We start from the raw sequence: 18,206 nt of genomic DNA, 5'->3' as shown, positions 1-18,206 counted from the left end.
ACTTCAAGTACAACGATATAGGCTAGATATCAGGAAAAAGTTTTTCACAGGCAGAGTAGTTCAGCAGTGGAATAGGCTGCCTAAGGAGGTGGTGAGCTCCCCCTCACTGGAAGTCTTCAAGCAAAGGTTGGATACACACTTTTCTTGGATGCTTTAGGATGCTTAGGGCTAATCCTGCGTTGAGCAGGGGGTTGGACTAGATGGCCCGTATGGCCCCTTCCAACTCTATGATTCTATGATTCTATGCTACTGTCAAGTCAAGTCTCCCCCATCTTATATTGGTGTATTTGGTTTTTCCTATCTAAATGCAGAACTTTACATTTGTCCCTATTGAACTTCATTTTATTCAGTTTAGCCCACTTCTCGAGCCTATCAAGATCATCCTGTATTCTGTTGCTGTCTTCAATTGTGTTTGCTACCCCTCCCAGTTTAGTATCATCTGCAAATTTAATAAGTATCCCCTCTAATCCCTCATCCAAATTATTTATAAATATCATCATCATCATCATCATCATCATAAGACTTTATTGTTTCCAGCCATAGGCCATTACAATGCAATATGCTGAACAACACATGGGATTGCTTGCCTTTAGGGTTTTCTTTTTCTTCCCCTCCTAGCCTCCATTGTTCTTCCTGAAGCTGCCACCTCCACTTCCCTGCTTGCTCTGGCAGCAAAGTCAGTCAGAAAAAACAAAAAATAAACAAGTCGCCTCATACTCTGGCACTTCCCCCTCCTCAGGCTTGCTCTGGCAGTAGAGTAAGGGGACAAAAGACTAGAAATAAACCCTTCTCCAGCCAGTTGGTGCTTCATACAATCCCTGCTACAGAAAGGTACAGCTTCACTCCCTCCTTCATCCATGCTAGGGTTAAAACTGCCCCACCCTCACTTCATAGCTAAATGGCAGCACCTGGGCCAGATCTTTCTGCCACCATGTCTACTTGATCCTTTCATAATGTAGGGGTATGTTAAGTGTTAATCTATTCAGTTGCTTCCCGCCCCACACTCAGAAAATGGGAGTCATACAGGAGTTTAGACCAATAGAATCACAGAGTTGGAAGGGGCCATACAGGTCACCTAGTCCAATCCCCTGCTCAATGTAGGATCAGCCTAAAACATCTGTTCATCTACTGCCAGTGAGGGGAAGCTCACCACTTCTTTAGGGAGCCTATTCCACTGCTGAACTATTCTGACTGTGAATTCTCCTCCCCACCCTCAAAAAATCTGGCCAGTATTGTTCTATTGTTCTTCCCATTACTGTGGGTTCTGTCCTCTGCTGCAAACAGGAACAATTCCTTGCCTCCTTTCAAGAACCATTCTCTGCCCAACTATTCAAATGCATAAAGAGAGCAATCATGTACCCTCTCAACGTCCTCTTCCCCATGCTGAAGATTCCCAAGTTCTTCAGACTTTTCTCATTAGGCTTGGTCCCCTGGCCTGGATCATCCTCATCACTCTTCTCTGCATCCTCTCAATTTTGGTTTCAGAGTCAGGTTAATGCTCTATTATGTCCCAAACACTGCACATTAATTTTCATTGTGATAGTTCAGTCTCCCAGGCAGACATCGTATTGTGATTTTTTTCCCCATTTTTCTCCCCACTTTTTGAAACATGTATGATGTCAGGCTGACATTCAAATTTTAAATTGTGTCATGAATAAACATACTGAAAACCTTTCTGGTATCTCATTGTTCAAGGGACAGATCATGTTATGTAAATTCGCATCTACCCACAAACCAAGAATGGGAAATAGGTGAGTTAAAGCAAATATCTCCTGTTTCTAAATCAGTAAATAAACTCTTTCTTCACATTTCCATTGTTTAAAAATTATTTCACATTTCTTCCAGAAGTTATGGGGTGAATCTCTGGTGGTAGACTGTGTGAACATGAATGCATTGCAGCCAGTATTAGCTGGATGGTTCATTAGCTGACTTAGCTGGATACATATACTTTGACCACTATATCAACAAGCGGTGAACTTGCATGTCTGAATGAGTCATCACGGATCACTGATGGAATTTTCCTATCAGTTCAAACAATGCTTTTCCATTCATGTATATCACACATTCAGAAACTAATTCTCAAAAGCTAAAAAATTAAGTAACAGGAAATCTGGTGAAATATAAACATAGTGAAGAACAAATTGCACTATGTACTCAGAATTCATTTTATCTCTCCTAGGCCCATTATGCACAGCCGCAGAAACGGCGATTTCGGGTCACATGGGAAATGCGGAGGGGGAAGACGCGAAGCACACTGGTTATGCATGGGATGGGGCGTGATGGTGGCAAAACCCAGAGTAACCGATTATGCACGCAGTGATCCCGGCGCCGCTTCTGGTTGCGCCCCGGTCACCCGGAAGCTGCGCTTTCTTCCGCGTTTCACTAATGCGGCTTTTACGGCTGCATGCACCGAAGCTGTGGCCAGTTGCAGCTGGCTCCATGCATTATTGGTGATTTTAGTCGCCGCCATTCCACCCCGAATGTGCGTTATTCCCCCCGTGCATAATGGGTCTTAGTGAGAAACAACATAACACATAATTGTTTAAGTCTCTAGTAAAATAATATCTTTTCTCCTGGTGGCACAGTCTATGCCTTTGGTAGCAATGGCCTATTCATGGCGATCAAACTAAGCATGTATATTGCTTGGAACACAAAGCAGCCTTTTCCATTTTTTGTTTTCCTGGAGACTGATAACATAGGCTGCCATCAGCTGATGAGCACTGTGTATATTTCCACATATTCATTCCACATCCTTGCAACCTTCCAGTCATCTGAGAACTAGCATAGTGTAGTAGCTAAGAATGTGAGCTATTCAGGTGAGCTGTAAAGTTAAAATCTTGCTTGGCTAGGCTTGGTAAAGCCACTTTATGTCAGCCATTCCCTTTGTCTCCACAATGGGAATAATAGTGTCATCACTATTACTTCTGATTCTTATTCCACCTTTCCTTCAAAAAGTTCAGACTGTCAATCATGATTGTCCCGTTGTTAATTTTATCATCACAACAACCTGAAGAAACAGGATTCTCTAAGAAAGAGTGGCTGAACCAAGGTCACCCAATGAGGTTCATGGCCAAGTGAGCATTTCATTCTCCTCAAGTCTCATCTGATACCCATCTCTACACCACACTAGCTCTCACTATACTGTCATTGTAGAGATGGGTAGCTATCTGTAGGAGAAAAGAGCAAGTGTCCAGTAGCATCTTAAAATTGTGGCAGGGCATGAGCTTTCATAAGTTACTGCTCAATTCTTCAGAGACAGCTAGATGGACAGCTGGACTCACATTCTAGATGTATCTGAAGAAATATGCAGTAAGCTGCCACAAATGTTGCTAATGTTTAAGGAGCTACTGGACTAAAACTACTAAAGGTCTTTGCACATTCAAAAGAGTTAAGTACTGGTTTTTTGCTATGGCTTTTTGTAACGACTTTTTGTGTTGCTAATATGGTTGAATGCCCATCTGTGCTTGAAATTCTATTACAGGACCTTCTTGGCTGTTCAGAAAGCAAAGCAGAAACAGAAGGCTCCAAAACTTCCTGTTCCACTTTCTCCCTACCTCATTCACTAAAGCAAACAAGAAGTACTTTCACATACCTTCCATATTTCTTAGGAGGCAAAATTCTTTGTTGTGAGAAAGGAGTAACTAAATTGAGGGAAAGTGCTGTCATGGGGGACCACAGCAAGAATGATTATGATCAAATTTCCCAGCATTCAGCTGTGTATCTTACAGTTGTCTGCAACATTGCAAAGGAGCTTGTATGGGTTAGTTGCCTGTGTACCAGCACCCATGCATGCAATGCTTTATAAATGTCAAACATGGAATGAGAAATCCATGTGCAAAGAACAGAAAAGGGCAAAGAAGTTTGATACAATGTAGGCATGTGCAATTCATTTCAAATAGTCTGAAAAGTACCTGAATCAATGTTGATTCGGACACTTTTGGGACAAATCCATAAATTAAACTGCCCAAATTAGACTTGACTGAATCGTCAATTCGGATGCGAGTTGGTCATGAGGAGATCGGTTAGTTTAAAGGAACCAAAGTTTTCCTTTTCTGTCTGTTCTGTAGTCTGGGGTTGGGGTGTGCGCACAAAATTTGCCACATACCTGCAGGAGCCTCTCATCAAAATAACCCCCATATTTCAAAAATATTGGACCAGGGGGTCCAATTCTATGGACTCTCAAAGAGGGTGCCCCATATGACCTTTATTGTTTCCAATGGCAAGGGGAGAAAGACAAGAACAGAGAATCTTATTTCCCTCACCATTGGAAACAATGGAGGTTGGGTGGGGACACCCTGTTTGGATGCCTGTAGTACTGCATAATTGGTGCCTCAAATCCCTCTCCCACCCCCACCCCCCATAGAATAGACAGAAAGGGAAATTCTCCTATTGACTTTAATGGCACCATAGGTTATTATACTGCCAAACTGATCTGGATTCACCTGAATTGATTTGGCCAAATTCATGCCAGGGAAGAGTGCATCAGGTGCTTCAGATTTGGGTGAAATTGATTTGGGCTGAATCCAAAACAGTCTGAATGTATTTATTTAATTTATTGCACATGCCTAATACAATGTGTTCTGAAGGGATAGCTGAAAGAAAATTCTGTTCAGAACCAGGTCTATTTAAAAACTGTGACGGCAGCACTGTTTTCTCATTTACACTGCTGTCACTTCCCCTTTTGTCTTCACCAGCTCAGCACTGCTGGTCGCTTTTTATAAAACATAATTCCTACTGCAGTCAGCTGGGTGAGAAACTCTGCGTTCAGCTGGGTTCAGCAGCTGATAGGGTTCTGGAGATGGGGGGGGGAGATCATACTCTCCCAAGAATATAATTTGAAAGATCCATAATCAGGTCTCTCCATGATTTTAATTTTACTTAAAGCAGACATGGTGTCAGTACTGGAAAAAAGGTTTAACACTGCCCAATGTTGCTTCCGATATACAAATCACCCACCTTCTGTTAAGTCTAGTGGGTCTAAAGGCTATCTTTTCTCTCCAAATTGAGATAATATGTGAAACTTCAAGGGGGGGAGTTACAGTGGATGAGCGATAGGGTTGTGAGTGTCCTACATAGAGCAGGGGGTTGGACTACATGACCCAGGAGGTCCCTTCCAACTCTATTATTCTATGAATTGCCATACAGACTGTGGTATGGGGAGAGAAGCCCAAGTCTTCCCTGCCCAAGCACCAGAACCATGTTTCAAAGTTGGTCCTGAGATCCCCAACAGTAGGAGACGAGGTTGCATGATGCTGACCTGGCAATCAGACTCCTGATCTTGCTTCATCCTGGAACTCTGGGGACATAGTTGTGCAAAATGTCTGCAGGCTTTGTATCTAGCAAGAGGGATGTGTGGTTCCTGTAACTTAGATTCTCAGCTATCTGTCTCTTGACCAATACCCCAGATGTGGAAAAACAGAACATTTGTATGCAACACATACCATTAAAAGCAGTTACACAGGCATATAATGCAGGTTATTCATGCAGGCAGAAAGCACAGTATCCCAAAACTTCCCCAAAGGGCAGGGTACTTTGGTTGAAGCCTGAGGACTGAAATGAAGGGATAGAAGAAAACAAAAATAAGGAAGATAGAGTAAAGGTTTGCTTTTGTTGTTGCCATCTGTAGAGTTCTCAAAGCAAGAGATATTTAGAGGAGATTTACCATTGCCTGCCTCCTCATGGCAACCCGGGCTTTCTCTGGTGTTTCTCTGGTGTTCTCCCATCCAAGCACTTACCAAGGCTTAGCCTACTTAGCAGCCAAGATCTGATTAGAGCAGCCTAACTTGAGCTAGCCAGGTCGGGGTAGAGGTACAGGTGCTTGAGTATAAATTTGAACAGGAGTCCTTGACTACAGCTCAGTTCAATTTAGAAACAGCCTGGCTTCCAAGAAGACTGTCCCTGACAGATGGACAAAACTGATTAACAGAACTGCTGATGTAGAATTCCAGAGGAGATACTAATCTGAGGCCTTCAAGTTAATAATGCTGTGGAACAGAGGGCCATTCCGCACAATGACCAATGTTGCTAAATGTTTGCAGTACAAGCAAATATAGACAAAAGGGACGGTTTGTGGTGTATACAATCAAAAAGAAAGAAAAACCTATCCCAAGGCTACTAGCAATGTTTGCAAACTTTATACAGAATATAGAAAATAAATTAAAAGGTCTCTTTATCCTGCAATAAAGCCATACAGAAAGAAGAGATGTTTTATTTTATTTTCTTAATTCTGTATAAAGTTTGCAAACATTGCTAGTAGCCTTGGGATAGGTTTTTCTTTCTTTTTAAATGTTTGCAGTATGCAGATACGCTATATTTAATCGTGGAATTTTATCATTCTGCACACTTTCAATTCTAGTGGAATATTGAAGTCCCAGTAGCGGTCTATTCATTCCCCACAGTTTTCCGGTCTTGCCGGAATCGCAACAAAGGAGGTGATATTTTTGTGCGCTTATTCCCACCCCTGGCCATCAATCAAACAGACCAGCCAATGAATTGTTGTGTTCATGCTCCCAAAAAGCCCCTTTCCCTTTAAAAACTTTTTTTTAACCCGAAAACACCAGTCGCAACGAATATTTGTTCATTCAATGTCTCAGAAAGACCGTTTTTGCTGGCATAGGAGCTGGCGCTTAAGCGTTTACATGCTCTTCAAGTAAAAAAAAATCCCCCCCCCCCCAATGGGTGCAATTTCTGGCCAAAATTACGGTCAGTGTCAAACAGGGGGCTGTATTGGGCTCGGAAACTTTAAAGATAATTGCAGAAGGGAGCTTTGTTTTACTGTTAAGAAATTCTGTGGAGGGACTTCAGCTGAAGAAGCCTCGCTTATTTGTTGCTTTCACCGGTTTAAGGGGGGGAAATGGCGATCGCATCTCTGGAAGCTCAGGCGTGAGAGCTAAGGAGGGACATTCTTTCTACCACTATTTTGAGAACAAAAACGTCCTTTGCTGATGTGTTGTGGCTTGTGCTCAGAAGTGCAGTGGTTCTTTCAGGGGGAATCCACTTTTCTGGATTTCCCCCTAAGCGCTATAAAATTTCGATTGTTGCTGGAGTTTGGCGAGAGTTTTGCGGTTTGTTTACAACATCATGCGGAATGTTAAATTAATAGCGTTTACAAAAGGTAAGACTTCAGCTACATTTAAGTTGTGCGGAATGGACCTCACTGCTGGGGCTGGGATTAATGACATCAACTAGAAATGATGCCAGAATTCACAATTACCTGGTTCCAAATGCAGACCCCTTCCCACTTATAATGTCCTCACACAAATAACTACATAACAGAAGGCCACACAAGACAAGAACTCTAAAACATTTTGCCAGTTCAAAGAGCTACATGCATGAGGTTTGGAACTTAACAGCAGTTGATTGCAAACTATTTTTTTAAAACAAATTATTTTTAAACTAATTTAATATTCTCTTTTCCTCCATTTTCATAATTTAAACCAGTTTAAATATCTGTATCTAGAAGTTTTACGTAATTAAAAAAAATTATGCCTGGGATCCAAAAAGCTACTTGGGGTTTACGCAGCAACTTGGCAAGCCCAGTGGAACTTTCCTTATCTTTTCATGGCTGATCGCCCCTCCCCGCACCTGCTGCCCACAGCACATCACCAGCTGCTTTGGATTTCAAGAGAAGTCTGTCATGCAGCTGAGCAATCTACTGCTGAATCCAAAGTCTTCATGGGCACGTTGGTGCAGTTTTGTGGTTCTTTGCATTTGGGCCTCTGAGGGTAGGATTTGTACACAGGCATGGCCTTTGACAAAACAAAGGCTAATTCTAAATATTGAAGGATGAAAAAGTAGTGCTTCCTATGCTGGGAAATGATGCAGGGCACAGCTATTTTGTTCACAGGGATCCAACATTTAAAAAAGCAAACTTGTAAGAATTATAAATACCCAGCTTTGGTTTTGGCTTAGTGTTGGCTCCTCCTTGTCTCCTACCATCTCCAGCAATGAAACAAACCATTTCCCTTTTTTTACAGTGACCATATGCATCATTTAGGGAAATTCCAGAGTATGCTGTGAAAATTCTGATTCACTTTTACCACCCTAAAAGGATTTAACTCATTCTGGGAATTGCCACAAGCGAATCCAGCCCCTCATGCTAAAGACATTCCAACTTCCTCTTTCTTTGTTTTATTACTGTAAAGCTTCGTGCAAGCTTCGTGTTGTGAGGACAGGCTAGCTTCCATGTAATTCCCCAACACAGACACCGCAAAGCTAATGCAAACGAGCCCTGGCATAAATTGTCAAGGCTTCCCTGCACAGATCTGTGATAATACCAAATTGCCTAGTCTCTTCCTGCCTGGGTCACATCAAAGCAACACTGGGCCAAATGGTCAGGTCTACACATCTTTTCTATTGCCCAGCAGAGAGACTTAAACGATGCCTTGCTGGGTATAGATGGATTTGGTTTCTTAGACCAACAGCCTCATTCCTGCAGATCCTAATTTCCACCAGGAGGAATTCTGCTGGTGCAAAAGGGAATGACAATTAACCTGAACCTTGCCCATCTCCCAGGTTTGGGGGGGGGGGCAGGATTAGACAGGGTCTTCCTTTGCTTTCTGTCACACAGCATCTCCGCATTGATTATCTGATTTTTTATGTAACTCTGGAATGATTTTAAGTAAATCCTTTTACTTTTTTCAGCTGTCTGATCTCAACATGGTTATTGGCTCTCTGCAATCAGTAGAACCCACGGAGGTTTGAAGGGGACCCCCCTAAACCTTTCCTAGTTTATTCTGTCCTCACCCAGGCATTTGACACTGTGGGGCAGCAGCTTCAAAAGTTGACCCTCTGGGGCAGTTCAAGCTTGCAAACTGTATTGTATTCACACAATCCAGTTGGATGTACTCTTTTTTATATAAATTCACAAACAAAGCCATAAAATTCTGTGCCAATGTATCAAATTCTCTGTTGTGAAAAGCTAACGTCTACAGTCAATATAAATAATAGAAATTAAGGAGACTTTACGTGGTTTTGCTTATTACATATAGGTTACTCTGCATTTACTCAAGGAGTTCATTCTTGCACCATGGCTAGCAAAATGGACATTCCCTCTCTAAGTACTCTTCCTTTTAGCATCCTTAATACCCTCTCAAGTGTGTGTATGTTCTTCTAAGATTAGTACCTCATCCTTTGTCCCCATCACATATGAATTGTTATTTTGGTTTTTTTCTGGGTTCCCTTCTTTCAAAATTCGTAGCCCAATGGGGCAGTAATCCTAAGAACACTTCCCTGCAAGTAAGACACATTAAGTAAAACTAGACATAGTAGTTCCCAATAAACTTGGTTCGTATTGCTGTAGAAGTCACATAGAATGTACTTAAACTTCTTCAACTCTGCCCTGAGTTTTATTAAGGGCTTTTCTGCATGTGATAAATATAGTGAAATGCTTACCTAATATAGGCATTATATTCTAGCCACTCCGCATGACGTCAGCCACATCCACATCTGGGCAGTAACCATCTGGTTACATCCTCCATTTTAAAGTGTGAGTTTGGGAATCATAGAAAGTGGATTCACCATCCTAAAAACTGCTAGCTACCAGAGAGCTACCAGAGAGCAACCAGAGAGCAACCAGCAGCAGGAAGTTATGGAGGCTCAAACATGCTAAAGATTTCTGCTTCATCATGCCCTCACAACACCCTCCCTCTTCTTTGTTCTCAGGAATGGGAATTTCTTTTTTAAAATGGAGCAACTAATAGGTGTACACATGTGTAGGCAATGCAAGAAATAAAAGAATATTTTTTTCAAAGTTGTAACACAAAGTGTGCCTCTCAAAAGTTTACTCACCCCCCCCCAAAAAAAGAATCAGGAACAACATTAATTCTTAACAATTAATTAATATTAACAATATTAAAAGAGGTGGCATTTAAAAAGCACAATGCATCTATGATTCCATGCATAGACTCTGCAACATAGAAGTATGAATTAAAAAAAAAGATTAGCGGGCATTGTGGGACCTTTAAACTGTTGGAGAAAGGGGATTGGTTGCCTGAATTGATTGACAGGCGGAAGCAAGTCATGTATAAGGTGCATTGCTCTCTTCTGCCATTTCCAGCAGCATATGTGGAGGGTGAGACATGCGAAAAGGTGGCAGACAAAGGCAAGACAGCAAAAAGTTGAGGAGGGGCTGGGAAGCATGATAAAATTTAGTTCTTTATCATTCAGCTGGCATATATTTTTACTGATGTGTGAAAATACCCTCAAAGATGTTTAGCCAGCATGCAAGAGTTGTGTTGAACCCTATAGATGGACTGTGCTTCAGAGTAAATTTTATGACATGAGCAATTGATTAATTTCAATTTTTATGCCCAGCCCCTCCTATAATTTAAGTTAGCATACAAACATGATTTTCAAAATAAACAATTGTGAAACCAAAAATAAAATCACACCCAACAATGAGCACTGGTGGCTTATCATGCTCTTCCACCATACAGGAAGACCTGTATATTAATCATTTCATAGCAACAGGCCACATCCTAAACATTGGTCTAAATACAAGAGGCTTGTCTTTCTTCCTGCAAGTAGGTGGCAGGGACATTGGTTCAGCAGTTGCAATATGCCATGTCTATATATCAAGAACACCAAGATATCCAGTACCAACTCACATGGAGCTAGCAAAGAGCAAGAAACAACCGTAAAAAGAAGAATGACGTGGACATCACAGATGTTTCCTGTTGGGTCAGTGAGTCAGTGTTCTCCACATCCAGATACTAGTAAACTAAATTTTGGTTTGGGGGCCTCAGCCCACATCTATGCTGCCGACCTAAACTGCTTTAACAGTCATTTTCATCGTCTGAGGGAAGCCTGGGAACTGTAGTTCTGTGAGGAACTTTCTTTCTTTTATCCCACTTTTCTACGTTAGTAAGGACAAGAAGGTAGCTAACAATTTTAAATATCCATAATAAAATCATATTTTAAAGCTATTAAGATCACCCCAATCACACATTATTAAAACAATTTTTTAAAATTCTACCAGTTAGGTTTCAGATGTTCCAATTGAGAGGCAAGCAAGACCTATATAAGAGGTTTATTTATAAGTGAAGCCCCAGTTAAAAAAGAAAAAGGAAAAAGGAACAATAAGGAATGATATGAATAAAATAAGGATATTGAAAAATATTCATCATAAACATAAAATATTATTTGGTTATTAAGAGACGACAGTTTGGATATAGATAATATCTATAGGAATATGTTATTTGTAAAACAAAGGTTCTTTGAATCTGGTGGCTGTGCAGAGCAATTTTTTGTTGCAAAAGTCAACAGGCAAAAATTTTAAAGTACAGTATCTTTCTCTTTCTCTGGGTTGTATGCCTAATAATCCATCTTTCTTCATTTTTGAAGGAAGAAAGATGGATAATTAGGCATACAACCCAGAGAAATTATGCAGGAACTTATGAAAAACCTGAACAAAAGGATGGAGAATTTTCTTGTCAAGTTAGTGACTTTAAAATAAAACAACAAAGATAAATTAAGTTGGCTGGAACAATTAATCTGTAAGAGGTCTCCATTGCATTTTTTAAAAATTAAAAATAATAGGGTTCCTAGATTAGACAAGTTAGCTCCAGAATTTTATGAAGCTTTTTGAGGGACATTATATGCTTCTCTAGGGCCTCTTATGCATGGTGGCAGCTACTGCACTGTTGCGGCAGGGCAGGATGCCCCACCGTTCCCCGTGTATGCATGGGGATGGGGCATGCTGGGCTGCCCTGGTATAGCGCGCACACGCGTGCTGAATGCTGGGGCCAGAAGGTAAGCCGGCGGGGGGGGGGGGGGTGGAGGTTTGGACGGACCAGGGGGGGTAGTGGGGGGCCCAGGCCCCCTCCGCAAGCCCAGGTGGGAACAGGGGTAGGGGGCCACCCTGCCAGCTCTGGGGCTTCGGGGCTCCGAATTATTGTCATTTTAAAAGAGAAGAAAAAGAAAAGTCTTTGCAGTTCATGTTGTCCTGTTTCTCTTCTAAATTATATTATAAAATATTAGCAACAATTTTAGCAACCAGATTAAATCTCTGCATTGCAATAGGTATCTCCCAAACTTAGTTGTAATCAAACTTTGGCCATCTCATGAGAAGGAAGGACTCCCTGGTGAAGAGCCTAATGCTGGGAGCGATTGAGGGCAAAAGAAGAAGGGGACGACAGAGAATGAGGTGGCTGGATGGAGTCACTGAAGCAGTCGGTGCAAGCTTAAATGGACTCCGGGGAATGGTAGAGGACACGAAGGCCTGGAGGATCATTGTCCATGGGGTCGCGATGGGGAACTGGGCACCCTCAATCTTGTGTGCACACGACAAACCAGCGTGGTGTAGTGGTTAAGAGTGGCATTATCCAATCTGAAGAACCCAGTTGGATTCCTTGCTCCTCCACATGCAGCCAGCTGGGCGACCTTGTGCCAGTCAAAGTTCTCTCAGAGCTCTCTCAGACTAACCTACCTTGCATGGTGTCTATTGTGGGGAGAGGAAGGGTGGTTGATTGTAAGCCATTTTGAGCATGCTTTGGGTAGTAAATGCAGGATACAAAAAAACAGCAAAAAGTTCAGTTTGAAGGTTATTTCACCCTCAGGAGAGGAATTTGGGGCCCCACGTTGTCCTGATGAGAGAATGGAAAGACTCTCAGAGGCATAATTTAATCCAATTGTATTTTATTTGCAAAAACTGTAAGTGAATGATTGGTTTTAGTTGATTAGATTCATTCAGAATGATCTCAAGCATATCACACAGAAGCAAGTATCACAATGTACAATGGCTTTTACTATTCAGTGTATCTAGGAATGTATCCTTAACTTCCTGTTTCCTTATTCCTCTTCTGTCCATCTATGTTCCTTTTTCCTACCACAATATTAATTGGATGATATTATACAATTAGTACCTGAGTTTCAAAAGTAGGAATTAATATTATGAGCCATGGAATAGAGTAATGAACCATGGGGAAAGGTGGGATATATAATATAATCTTTCCCTATTTAATATTTCCCTAAAGGCTAAGTGGGCGGAGAGTGGGTGTAGCCTGTCAGAGGCAGAGGCCAATCAGGATGCGCAAAGCACGTCCTGATTGGCCCCTGCCTCTGACAGGCCACACCCATTCGTACCATTGGCCCAATCATTGGGCCAAAGTTCTGACAGGACCCACCCAACCATCCCAGCCAGGGACAATCTGGAGACATCACTGCCAGTCTGCCCCTGACCACTGCAGCGAGAGGAGCTTAGTAGGGCTACCAAGGGGGATGAGAAAAGAGGCTTGGACAGGCTGTGCCAGCCCTTTTCGCCCCAAGGCTGTCCTAACTGTCGTGTCCAACTGTAACTTCCTTTACTTTGCTTCAGAACACTGACAGAGCTGGCAGGAGGCTGGAGAGTGCGCTCCCTCCCCCCTTCCTTCAGGTCTGCTGCAAAGGAGCCTTTAACAGCTCCTGACTGAGGAGGGGGAGGCATTTCCGAGAGCAACTAAGGGGAGTCTGAGGGCAAGGGTGTGGGTATTCCTTCTGATAGGGTGAGCTTTCCCCTTCTGCCAAACAGCTGGCTGACAAGGAGGCCACAGAAAAGCCCCTTCTCACTTAAAATACTGCTCACTTAAAATACTGCTCTAGACACAGCCAAGCCATGTGTATTTCTTCATTGCAACTCTCTGCAGATTTGAGGCCTACTGCACAGCATTATTCTGCAGACAAAACTGGATGTTGTTGCAGAGGTTCTTTTGTCTCCTGTTTCATCTGCACAACAACCCTGTGCAGTAGGCCTCAAGTCTTTCAGTTCAACAACAACCTGTGTGGGAGGCCTTAAATGATTCTTCTCTACCACAACCCTGTCCAAAGTAGCCCTTTCTGCCTGGGGAGCTAATCTTTATACTCTGAAGATGAGCTGTAATTCCAGGAGTTCTCCAAGCCCCACCTGGAGGTTGACTACCGCTGGGTTAGAAATATTCCTGGAAATTTGGAGGTGGGACTTCAAAATCATACAATCCCTCAGAGTCTGGCCTTCATAGGAGCACTTTTTGCCTGCAGAGCTGATCATTATAATCTAGAGATGAGCAGCCATCTAAATATTATGGTAGAGGCTTGCAGACTGCAGTTGGTGAGGGGGGGGGGAGTTGTGCAAGTGAGTCTCTTCTGGGCTATCGGCTGTGGCCAGCCCTTACCAGCAACTGTTTGTATTCTGGGGTGGAGACAGAAAGACAGACCAGCATCAGTCCTGTGAGTCTGGAAAGTGCAGGAAAATTTAAATAAAGAATATTTACAGCCTGAAACTGTAAACAGTGAACAAGTAAATGGCTAGAGAGACATGGGAACTGAGGTGACTTTTTCAAGCTTGGCCTGGCAAATTAAAAAAACAGTATAAAAAATCTTACTAAGGTCAAGACTGCTGTGCACAGAGAGACATCCTCTTAGGGTTGCCAGCTTCCATGTGAGGCTCTCTACCCCACCCCCCTCATGGGGAGTCTGCTATGGGGAGAGGAAGGGAAGACGATTGGAAACTGCTTTGAGACACCTGAGGCCTGCTGGGTCACTGCGGCCCATTCCCAGTTCTCTCAGACCTCTCACAGCCCCACATCCCTCATAGGTTGTCTATTGTGGGGAGATGAAGGGAAAAGGTGTTTGTAAACCGCTTTGAGACTCCTTTGGGTAGTAAACAACAGGGTACAAAAAACACAGTTCTTCTTCTAGGGAGCAACCATGAAAGAAGCATGTGGCCACATAACATTTTATCAACAGTGAAAATATGGAGACAGAAGGAGCAGGGTGGACATCTGTGTACTGTGACAACCCCATGTATATTAGGGCAGGGGGACATTTCAATGTCTGTGGCCTAATTCACACAAGAAGGGAAATGACACAGAACTGGGGGGAATTCGTTGCCATGTAATCTCCCCCTAAGAAGAGTGTCTGGTCTGATTTTCCCTTCACATATCTGAAGACATGACTCTGGAAAGCTCACCACTATGCCATAATTCCCAGAGGTTGGTCCTCTCCCACACTCAATGAACATTCCAAACCACAGGTTCTTGACACCCTTCTCTCCACTCCCCTGCCCTCATTTGTCACCATGCCACCACAACCTCTCACACAACACACACATTCAACCCCATGCCCTTACAGACTGAACAACTCCTCCCCTTCCTCTTCCCACCGCCAAGCTCTAATGCCCATTGTATTCCTGGATACAACGGGCTTTGTTCCTAGTAACTAATATAAAGAATTGTTTATATAGAGGGAATGGAGCGGTTAAGTAAAAAATAATAGAGCAATAAAATTAATTCACTCCCAAGACTTAAAGAAAAGGAAACATTTAGATTTGAATGAATGCCGTTGCTGCAGACTTATAATTGTGGTAATACAAGGAAGGTAATATAGACATGCTGAACTTTAATTCAGTAGGAGAGCCCTTAGAAATCCCATAGTAGTCTTCACTGACTATTAATCATCAGGATCATCCAACAATGGCTTTTCTATTCTCTCCCTCCACCCATCCCCTCCCCGCCCCCGCATTTTCTTCCTCATACCTACTAGGCTCCTCAAATTGAAAACAGGGTCTCTTTGAATTTTAGTCATCTCATTGGTCCATAAGCTGCCAGCTCTGGGATAGAAAATACTTGGAGCTTGGAGTGGGCAGGATTTGAAGCAGGGAGGGACCTCAAAGGAGTATAGTACTATGGAGTCCACCCTCCAAAGCAGCCATTTTCCCTGGAGGAACTGATTGCTGTCACCTGGAGATGAGCTGTAAAACTAGGAGATCCTACCTAGAAGCTAGCATCCCTATCCATGAGAGCCATTGAGTATTAGACCTACCTGAGCCACTAGACAACCTGCCCTGTGTTGACATCTCTGGTCATTAACGTTTTAATCTGTCGCCAATGGCCTGAAATGTTGAAGGAAGAGTTTTCTACAATATATTGGTTATATTGTACCACCATTTATTTATTTATCGTTAATGTTTAATTATTTGAGTTTTTAAGGGGTATTTAAGGGGTATTATTAATTGAAGATGTTTTATTGTTGTGATGTTGTTTTTATGACATGTTTGTGAACCACCATGAGCCAGCAACACTGGGACCGGCAGTACAGAAATGCATTTAATAAAATGAACGAACGAACGAACGTATGTTTCACTGAGGTCCCTCCCCACTCCAAATACCACCCCCTCCTGGCTCCACCCCCAAAGTCTTCAGGTATTTCCCAACCTACAGTTGGCAACCATAAAATAACACATTAAACAAAAGAGTTGCATAGCAGGAGCCTACTTCCAGCAAAAGATAGTACTAACAAACTAAAGGGTTTAATTACAGTTACTTCTGATGATGTACCAGAGAAAACCAGTCTTGCTTCTGTTCTCTGCATCTTAAGTGATTTATACTGTACATACTTCCCCCAGCTGTGGGACGTAGAAAAAAGTTTTGAATGAAGATGAAAATCTGTAGACTACTTGGAAAAGTCCCCAATGCATTAGAAGGATCGCACCAACATGACACCTTGATTACAGTAATATATTTTAGGAAGGCTTGTAGCTCAGCGGAAGAACATATGCTTTGAATACAGAATGTCTCAAGTACAATCCCTGACAGTACCAATTGAAAGGATCAGATAGTAGATGATATGGAAAAATCCTACTGGAGCCCCTGTGAAGCTGCTGCCATTCAGAGTAGACAATACCAACCTTAATACATCGGTGGTTTGACTTGATACAAGACACTTGTTTGTACCCAAAGCCCAATCATCTCTAGATAACAATTGAAAATCCTAGGGATTATTCTTTTAATCATCATGACAGGTAACGTTGGGGAGCAGCATAGTGTGAAGAGAACTTCTCCAATCACATTACAAAGACGACTAAAAAGGGACAAGACCTGGTTGTTAGAAAATCACCGAGATAAGAATCAAATAAGTGATGCTTTGTGTGGTTTTGCTGGGTGGAGGAAAACACCTTAAACATCAACGCAGGGTTTGTGTGGAAACAACCTCAGTTTGATGTGGCTAGCAGATATGGGAGGAGCTGTTTATTTCTGAAGGTGAACTTCTGCCCTTGTCGTATACAGTTCAGTATAGCCAGCCACAATTGCATATATATAGCAATAATTGCATATATAGCAATAATGGTTTAAAATAATAACTTCAAGGAATACAGTGTCCTTCTAATCCAAGTATAATAAGAGAATGCCAGAGTTTGTTTGTTTATTTATTGTATTTATATACCACCCTCCTTTGCGGATCAGGGCAGTTTTCATGGAACATAGAGGTAAGTACAGTTCAACAACTTCAACAATACAATGGTGACAGTAAACCAAAATATTAGGAGTACATTTTCATAAATTCTCCAAACATGTTTTGGATTACATTTGGTGTTATATTTAATCTGAATTCAGAAAAGGGAAATGCTTGGCAAATAAAGGAAAGGAATTTATAACCTCAGTTTGATCAGGGTGTCAGAAAGAAGTTTGTGCCTGTTTCTGAAATTATGTTTAATACCTTGTTTAAGATAAGCAGTGGAGGGGAAACTGGGGAAAAAAAGCAGAACCCTCTGTAGCTCAGACCATACAACTAAAGGAAAAAATCCAAAAGATCAAACATCACTTTTCATAAATACAAACAATGAACCCTGTGTCAGGCCCTTGGGTATCTGCCAAGGGGTGCTGCCTTTGTCTGCAAAACCAATCCAGTTGCCATGTGAAGTGCCTCCTCTGCTGCACCAGGGGACCCATTCCCCCACAGAGGTGAAGCAGCCAGGACCCTACGACCAGAAGTGATTCCCACCTCAGCATTCTTTTGGGTATCTGGCTCAGTCTCCTCCATTAGAACTGGTCTCATATGGGATTGTGGCCTCTCTATAGATCTCAAATGACTCTTGGCTGCCAGGACATTCTCCAGGAATTCCGTAGCACTTTTCAGCCCCTGGTGCCTCCAAAACATCACCCATTGTTGAAGGCGGGCCAATACGTTTTGGAGTAGTTTAGCACCACCTCTTCCACATGCCGCCAACCTTCATCTGTCGTTGGTGACAACTACTGGGAGGCCAGGTCTTTCAATTTAGCCAATAATGCTCTGGGTTGGTCAGAGGATACTGGTAGCTTAAGGCCTGAAACCACTGTTGCTGGATTTCCAGACTGATTTGGTACCAGTCCAGGATGGCTGCCTTCAAGGAGTCATAACTCATTGTTTGGACCACTCCAAGGCCAACATGGCCACTTGTGCTTCTCAGCCAAGTAGACTCCGATAATAAAACCCCA

This window comes from Paroedura picta, chromosome 2 (genome assembly GCF_049243985.1).
Source record: "Paroedura picta isolate Pp20150507F chromosome 2, Ppicta_v3.0, whole genome shotgun sequence".
NCBI lineage: Eukaryota > Metazoa > Chordata > Lepidosauria > Squamata > Gekkonidae > Paroedura > Paroedura picta.
Note: the sequence above shows the minus strand (reverse complement) of the source record.